General features: G+C 47.7%; 1 pseudogene; it reads right to left on the reverse strand.

The window, feature by feature from the left end:
- Positions 1-626: 626 nt before the first annotated feature.
- LOC136465791 (pentatricopeptide repeat-containing protein At5g65560-like) lies at positions 627-7,010 on the reverse strand (annotated as a pseudogene).
- Positions 7,011-9,162: the final 2,152 nt, after the last annotated feature.

Here is a 9,162-nt window from a genome sequence, read left to right on the forward strand (position 1 = left end):
GATGATTGTGATTCCATAGACAAATATATTCTTCGCAGTTTAAATTCAAAATAAAGTTAATAGATAAGTTTATATAACTAACGCTTTGACTAAAAAAAATTGTACCATACGGACAAAAAGAGTACAAGGAGTGGTCTGGAAAGCTCATGAAACATGTGTCAAGAAGTTATGTTGTTTTTTAAAGAAATGTCAGAATTCATGCACCATTAGGCCAGTCTCAGTGGAGGTTTCATCTCCCAGTTTCCAATACACCCATATTTTGGAAACAGTGTAGAAGAGTTTCATCCCCATGAAACTCTCTCTACTCCCATGAAACTTTTATCTTTTCTCTCTTCATCAAGACAGTGCCATGTCAGCATATTTAATGCTCATGAAACTCTATGAAATCCCCATTGAGACTGGCCTTACTGGACTATTTCTCCATGGTCCTGGACCTTTACTTTCATATTGCTTAGCCAACATATATTAAATGTTACTTGAGGTCATATGTGGAACAAAACGAATTTGATATCATATATCTACTTCAAAAGCTTTCAGCACGGCATTATAAACACACAATGAGACGTCACAACACTACAGCATAAAGAGTCAAATAATTACCTTTGAGGGCATGAACACAGTGTGACTGTGCATCCAAAAATCCACGATCTATGCGATTCTGGCGTGCATTGCTTGACACAGGCTGTGCTTGAAAAAACAAGCACCTGATGAGCACAGATTGACTGATGGAGAGTTTGCTGTGAGCTCTGAATGTTTTAGTTGACATTGACAACCTATTCCCTGGTGGACAATTCCTCTGTCAGCATTGCATACGTTTCATCACTTGGTTTGCATTTCATCTGTTCTAATATGGATATCATGTCATGGCACATATCTGGATGACCCTTTCTTATCAAGCCATTAATTATAACTTTCCATACAATTTCATCGGTATTGTACTCTTTCCATCTCAAACCTCTGAATATTTCTTTAGCTCTATCTGCTTGTCCTTCAGCAGTAAGCCCAGAAAGCAGTTGCTGGTAAGATATTAAGTTTGGTAAAAAACCATGTCCAATCATGGAGCAAAGCAATGCCCAAGCATCAGGATATATCCTCAATTTACAAAAGCAATTAATAAGAGCAGTGTATATATCTTCATTCAGAGGTAGATTATCTTCTTTCATACAAGAAACCAAGGAAGTCACCTCATCCATCTTCTATCTTCAGAATACCCCTCCAGGATGGCCAAATAAGCTCTTGCACTAGAAGGAACGCTGTTCATCTTCATTAGCTCAAATAATTCAAAGACATCGGCAAGCTCTATAGTCTTCCACACAGAAGTTGTTTTCAAAGGTACGTGTTCTGCTAGCCTCCTCTGTAAAAGATGTCTAAGCAAGATAAAAAAGGTAAAATGATTTGGCATAGAAGCAACACCCGTCATGTGCTTCAAGATTGTAACTGCATGATCTGTTATATGCCATTGCATCTACAATGATCCCACCTTTTTTCATCTCCATCACAACATTTTCTGCTTCATCAAGCCTGCCTTCATTGCATTGTGCACGCACAGAAGTAGTATAAGTGACAACATCAGGACTGCACCCCAGTGACACCATTTGCCCCCAAATTCTTGTGGCTAATCCATAGTTCATCTCCTTGAAAAGTCTGTCAATTACAATTGTATAATTAACCGTCGAAGGCTTGACATCCTTTTGTAGCATCTCATCTATAAAGGATAATCCTGCTTGTGATCCCTTCGTCTTGCATAGATTTTCAATGAATGGACTATATGTATAGGTATCGGGTGCACAACCTGCTGAAACCATCTTTTCCAAAAATGTGCAAGCAACATCGAATTTACCAGCCTTGCATAAATCATTTATCACCGTATTGAATGTCACAGAATTAGGTCTTATGCCTCTATATTCTAGGCCATCAAAAAGAGAGAAAGCTTCATCGACTTTCCCAGTCTTACAAAGAGCATCAATCAACACATTGTAAGTGTACTGATCAGCAGCTAAACCATTTCCTTGCATCAAACGGAGTAATCTTAAAGCGCTCTCTATACGCCCATCAATGCATTGGCCTCGAATCAACAAATTGTATGTCACAACATCTGGCTCTATTCCACATTCTCTCATCTGGTCCAACAAAGCCATTGCTTTGTACACTTTCCCAACATTACAGAAACCTTGCACCATTGCATTGTATGTCCAGACATTTGGTTCACACCCTTTCAACTTCATGGATTCAAACACCCTCAATGCATCACTCATCCTCGCCTCCCTGCAGTATGCATTCATGACAGCGGTGCATGTTACAACACAAGGCACCAACCCATTGTCAAACATCTCATTCAGCATTTTCTCAGCCTCTTCAGCCTTCCGTTCCCTATACCATAAATCGACCAGTGCTGCATAGGCACGGGTGGTTGGCCTCCATCCCAGCTCCTTCATCTTCTGCAGCATACATAGACCCTCCTCCCCTCTCCGGGCATCACACAGCCCCTTTACCAAGGCCGCGTGCGTGTACATGTCTGGTTGCTCCATCTCCCTGAACAACTCCAGTGCCTCATCAATCCTCCCTGACTCACAAAATCCTTCGATTAGAGCCGTGTAAGCGACTGCATCTTGTGAGAACCCTCTCAACGGCATTTTGTCTAACAGGTCTTGGGCTACTTCCAGCTGCTGCGTGCGGCAGTAACCCAATATCAGGGAGTTGAAGGTGAAGGCGTCGGGGCGCCAACTGGAGCGGACCATGAGGCTGAGGTACCGTTGGGCGCGGCGGAGATCGGCGTGGCGGCAGAGGGCACGGATGAGTGCATTGTAGGTAGCACCCGTAGGTGCAGGCGGGGCGCGGATGTGAAAAAGAATAAGAAGCAGGACAAGTTCCTGATGCAAATGTATAAGAGGGAATGAAAGTATAAAAGTGGTTACGGTGATTTAGAAATAGTTTGGGATTTCTGATGTAAAATTATTTTCTATCTTTTAGTAGTAATTTTTTAGAAACTATTGGAGAAACCTTTCTTTGGTGCTCCCAATATTTTTTGACGACTTGGAAAGAATTTCTTGGGTACTCTTTGAGATGTTTTTTTTCTCGAACACGCAGGAGAACTACGTATCATTATATTAATAGAAGAAAAAAGAGTCATACATAGACCCAAACCCCACACACACCCCTTGCCATTACACAGACACTAGATCACCAGTTAAGACAGACTAAAAAGACGACCCTACAACAGTCGTTTAGGCTGAACCTCCAGCAGTGAGCATGGAAAGTCCCTCGGCTCCTGCCATGCTCCACCAATGCGCCTCCTCCCTAGTCAAAACCAGAGCCAAGTTAACATTTGGGGTTGCCCCATTAAAGACACAATCATTTCTATACCGCCAAATACTCCGGACTCCCAAAATAACCAGAGAGTTCAATCCCAACCTAAAGTCTCCACTAGCAGCACTGTCAACTTTTCTCCACCAATTATCAAAGGATTGGTCGAAAGGCTGAGGAGCAAGTGCTGCGAAACCAAAGCGAGATAGGAGGGAGAACCAGAAGTCTCTTGAGAAAACGCAGCCCACAAGAAGATGGTGAATGTCCTCCTCCTCTTAATCACATAGAAGACACTGATCTGGGTGAGGGAGCCCCCTCTTTGCCAATCTGTCCGCTATCCGGCATCTATTATGAGCGACAAGCCACATGAAAAATTTGCATTTGGGTGGAGCCCAAGATTTTCATACTCTTTCATAAGGTTCAAAGGCGACTGCACCCTGAAAGAGCGTATCGTAGGCGCTCTTTGCCGTATATTTTCCTAAAGCAGATAGCCTCTAGATGTGCTTATCAGGAACTTCCTCATTTAGCTCCACAGCATTCAGAATATCTGAGAGGTGAAGATACTGGAACAAGGCAGTAGAACCGATCTCACCCTGTATGTCCTCTATCCATTTTTCCCCGTTAGAGCTTCCGCCACAGTACGTGTACTTGACCTTCTTTTAGGAACCAATGCATATATTAGAGGTGCGATGTCCTAGAGACTTTTGCCACTTATCCATTTGACCTTCTAAAAGAGTGTATTAGATCCATTTCCAACTTTAGTTATTACAGCCACGGAGATGAGGCCAGCTACCTCTGTACTGACTTGGATAGGTAGATTTGCCCATGGTTTGTTGGGCTCACTCCGCTTGAGCCACGGTCATCGCGCTTTTAAAGCAATACTCAAAGCCTTTAGATCAGCAATCCCAAGGCCAACAAGTTCGCGTGAGCGGCAAACTCTAGGCCAGGCAATGAGACAGTGACCACCCTTTGCCTCTTTTCGACCTCTCCACAAGAAGGCCCTTCTGATCTTGTCAATTGCTTTGAGAGCCCAAGGTGGGAGATCTGTTGCCATGGCCACATAAATCAAGATTCCTGTGAGAACATACTGCACTTGAATAACTCTGCCCGCTCTGGTCAACAAATCAGCCTTCCACCCAGGAAGCTGATCTGCAATTTTGTCGATGATGGGTTGGACCTGCTGCTTAGTCAGCTTCTTGATGGTCAGTGGCAGCCCCAAATATTTGCAAGGGAAATCCAACATCTCACAGGGCAACAAATTCTGAATAAGGTCCAAATTTTCCTCAGCACAATGGATTGGCAGCACATTACTTTTTTGAACATTGGTCCTAAGGCCAGAAGCATCACCAAATAAAATCCAGTAGCTGTAAGGACAAGTTGATATCTGCTGCGTTAGGCTGAAGGAAGATGGCTACATCATCGGCATATAGGGAGATTCTATGCTGGATAGGCCTCCTTGATAAAGGTTGTAGCAGCCCCACTTCAGCAGCCCTTGTGAACATCTGATTTAATACATCCATAACAAGAATAAAGAGCATAGGGGATAGCGGATCTCCCTATCTTAGACCCCTTCTGTGCAGAATACCTTCTCCTGGGATGCCATTCAAGAGGACTTGGGTTGATGAAGATGATAGGAGGCCATAGATCATGTCACACCAGCGATTGCCGAAGCCCATTTTTCTAAGCACCCCCAAAAGAAAGGCCCAAGACATAGAGTCGAAAGCTTTGGTAATGTCAAGCTTCAGGAGGATTCTAGGCTGCTTGTGAGAGTATAAGAATTTAACTGTCTGCTGGACCATCATGAAATTATCTTGAATGAACCTCTTTTTAATGAAAGCACTTTAGTTAGAGGACACCAACTCATCTAGCCGATCAGCGAGCCTATTAGCCAAGATTTTGGTCACAAGTTTGGCAAAACTGTGAACCAAGCTAATTGGCCTATAGTCCTTGACTTGAACAGCATTGGTCTTTTTTGGAATCAGAGTGATGTATGCAGAATTCAGTTTTTTGAGATTTCTAAAATTTCCGGTCCAAAGAAAATGAAGTGCTGCCATGACGTCATTCTTGATAACTGCCCAACAACTTTTATAAAACCTGCCAGTGAACCCATCCGGTCCAGGAGCCTTATCAGGCGGCATCCCCTTTATGGTGTTCCACACTTCTTCTGAGAGAGGCGAATCCAAAGTTTCAAGATCAAAGCCAGGGCTACCAAGGGTGTCCAAGTTGATAGTTCTCCCTTTATCGTACTTAGTCCCAATGAGACTATCATAAAAATCTAGAACAACAGCTGCCTTATCCTCATGCTTTGTGAAAACCTGATCTCCAACATGCAATTTGGGGATGAAATTCTTCTTTTTTCTATACCTTGCATAATGATGAAAAATCCTTGTGTTGGCATCCCCATCCTTTAGCCAATTCATCCTGGACCTGAGTCTTGATATTGTTCTCAGCAGAGAAGAAAGCGCCAGTGAATGCTTCTTGAGATTATTGCGTAGCCATAACTCATTAGGCTAAAGTGGTCTGCTTTCTTGAGCAATATCAAGTTGGTGCACGATCTCTTTTGCCATGAGCAATTGGGACTTGAAGTGACCAAATTTCTTCTGACTCTAGCTTTGTAACCTCTTGGTTGTTGCCTTGAGTTTCAGAGCGAGGGTATCAAGTGGGCAGGTACTAGGCTATACAGTGTTCCAAGCATCCTTCACTACTTCTTGGAAACCATCCAGAGAAGGCCAGAAGGCTTCGAAATGAAATCTTTTCTTGCAGCTAATAAAATCCTTCAGCCCAAGAATCAGGGGACAATGATCTGAACCAATTGAAGCATCACACTGCAAGAGACATCCTGGAAACTAATCTTCCCAGTCCAGTGAACAAAACATTCTGTCCAACCGAACAAGAGTAGGGGAAGCATTAGTGAAGGAGCTGGTCTATGTATATTTACGACCATGAAGAGGAATTTCAGAGACCCCCACATCATTTATCCATCTTCTGAACCTTCCCATCATTGCTCTATTGAGGTAGGAATTGTTCTTGTCCTCCTCCTTATAAATAAGATTGAAGTCCCTGACTACCAGCCATGGCCCAGAACACTGAACTCTGACATCCCTCAATTCTTGAAGAAATTGGATCTTGTCATGATCAAGTTGGGGACCATACACATAGGTCAACCACCACGCACTACCATCAGATGGGCAGAACTGGACCGAGACACTGTAAGCATCCACCCTGGTAGCTCCAATAGTGCCCAGCTGGAGTCGCCAAGCCACCGGAATTCCACCACCGGCCCCATCCGAAGGAAGGTAAATAAAATTATTATCAAAATCACTTCCTAACATGGACATGACCATACGCCTGGAAACCGTACTCATTTTAGTTTCCTGCAAGCAAACGACATCAATCTTGGAGGAATCCACCATGACTCGAACATCATCCTATCTTGCTATTGAGTTCAATCCTCGTACATATTCATCCAATGCTTGCTGGCTAATTTGTGCCCTTTCATCGTCTACATTCAAGTCCAGAGCACGCATGACTTGTTTCTTCAGGTGAGAGGGGCATTCCTCCGATGTAGACGCGGGGAAGCCCGCAAGTCGATGACTCCGTTGGGGCTCCTTGCTAGGTGGCTCCAGCTTCTTCTTCCTCCGTTTCTCCACATGGGGAATTGGCAAGATAGCCCCAGGAAATTTTGACAGAGCCATGACGAACTCCATTGTCGGGCTGGGAGGCGCACTAGGGGGAGCTTCGGCAGCTGCTACAGAATGTGCCACCCTCTCTTTTCTTTGGGGGTGGTGACGCGAGTAGACCTACAAGGTCTGCTGACAAGCTGCAGCCACCGGCCGAGCCACAGGTGGACGCAGCGAGGGGGTGGAGTTCAAGGCGGTAGGAGCAGTAGTGGCGGGGAGTGGCGAGATTGAGGAGGAAGTAGCAGCAGAGGTGGGGCACGGCAGCTTCGATGGAGAGGGAGCGGAAGGAGAGGACTCGGCCGACGCGGAGGGAGCCGACTCAGCCAGCGGCACGAGGACGGCGAGAGTCTCAGCCGGAGAAGTGTTGGCGTCCGACACGGGGAAATCATGGGCCTCGATCGGCCCAACCAGAGAGGGGAGGGGAGAAGGCCTAGATGCCAACAACTCAGGCCCCGTGTGGAGATCAGCAGCCATAGGCCCAACAGAATCGGCACCAGCAACAGGATGCACCGAAGGCCCACAGGAGAGCTCCAGAAGGAGCTCAATCCGTGGCCTAGCGATGCTAGTGATGCAATTACTCTACCCGACATCCGGATCTTCTTTGTCGTCCACTACCGTATCCGCGTCGCCGCTCGCCATAACATCGCCAGCAGCACGCGTGCATGCCCCCTTGGTCAGCGATCCCCGAAGACCGGCATCAACGCCACATTCCGCAGGCACCATCTTCTCGGTTCCAGTGTGGAAGCCAGACGCTGCCACATGCAGCAGCGAAAGCCCTGCTGGCATGGCCGCCTGACCAACAATGGCAGCTGCCCGGCCATCAATGCCGAACCCGGCCGTTGAGACATTGCTATGGAAGTTTGATAAAGGGTCCTGAGTCTTTGCATCCAGAACGCGTGGGCCCAGCCGAGTGTGCACCGAACTCCGGCCAACCTGGCTAGAAGCTGAAGGTTCACCGGACGCCGCCAACATAGCTAGAGAAGAAGATGAAGGCGGCGTGAGAATTCACCGCCAGCGACGATGCTCCTGATCCGCATCAATAGGGGGAGGCGATGGAGGGCGATCATAACTCGATCCAGGCTGAACCAGGAGGCAGACAGCGATCTGAATCAGATAGAGCAATGTCCATACCCCATGAACGCCCTCGATAGGAGGTTCCATGATCTACAGCTTCAACTCGGAGGGAAAGAGGACAGGATCAGAGCACCAAGCCTTCACCATGAACACGTCACGACGATTAGCATTGTTAGGATGCACCCCATCAATCCAGCAAAGGTCGTCCAGGAGAACTTCAGTAGAGGCCAAATCCCAAGCATGGGTAGGGATGCCCTTGAGCTCCACTTCCACAGCCACGGCCAGACTTGCTGTAGAGGCCTGGAGAAACCTTGTCCAGCGCATGACATGGAGCCAGGCAGTGGTGGTAACGATGGGGCGGCCTCCGTTGTAGACGATGCCGGCGAGCTCCTCACTAGGCAAGATCAAGAGGAAGCTGGACGAACCCCAGGGATGCAGGGTTAGCCGAGCCTCTGTGATCTCAAACCTCTGGGCGACCATGGCACGGATGAACTCTGACTCGCCAACACAAGACTGGCCCATCAGGATGACGACCAGGGCGCATCGTAGGGCATCTTCGCTGCGGGAAAGCCGGTCCGACCGGTCTAGAATGCGTCTCAGGATAGCCAGAGCCCCAGCGGGGCTAGAAAGCTCAGCGATAGGCTCCGGGGAGGGATGACTAGGCACCCCGTCGTCACCGGCGTCGTCGTCCACAGTAGCCGCACCCACCGTAGAATGCGTCCGACAGGGTCGGCGACGCCGCATGCGCCAGTGCCCGCTTCCGCCGCCCGTGGCCTCCGTAGGCTGCATGGATGGTGACCGCGTCATCTCCGAGACAATAGGTCGCCAGCGCAGACACAGCTGCCTACGGGCGTTGAGTGGCCAGGAACGCCGGGAAGGGCAGGCACCAGAGAGATGCCCCAGACCCCGGAAAACGAAGCACAATGGATGGGACTGGCAGTTCGCGGCCATGTGAGCTGTGGACAGACAGTTGAAGCAGCGCCCGCGAAGATCCTCCGAAACAGGCCGCCGGGGAGGGAGCTCCCACCGATGGCGCTCGCGGTGGGCACGTCGAGACTCTGAGGTCACCCAACCATCCTTGTCAGGGACGACCGCCCCAGCAAGA

Source organism: Miscanthus floridulus, chromosome 7, assembly GCF_019320115.1.
Source record: "Miscanthus floridulus cultivar M001 chromosome 7, ASM1932011v1, whole genome shotgun sequence".
Classification (NCBI taxonomy): Eukaryota; Viridiplantae; Streptophyta; class Magnoliopsida; order Poales; family Poaceae; genus Miscanthus; species Miscanthus floridulus.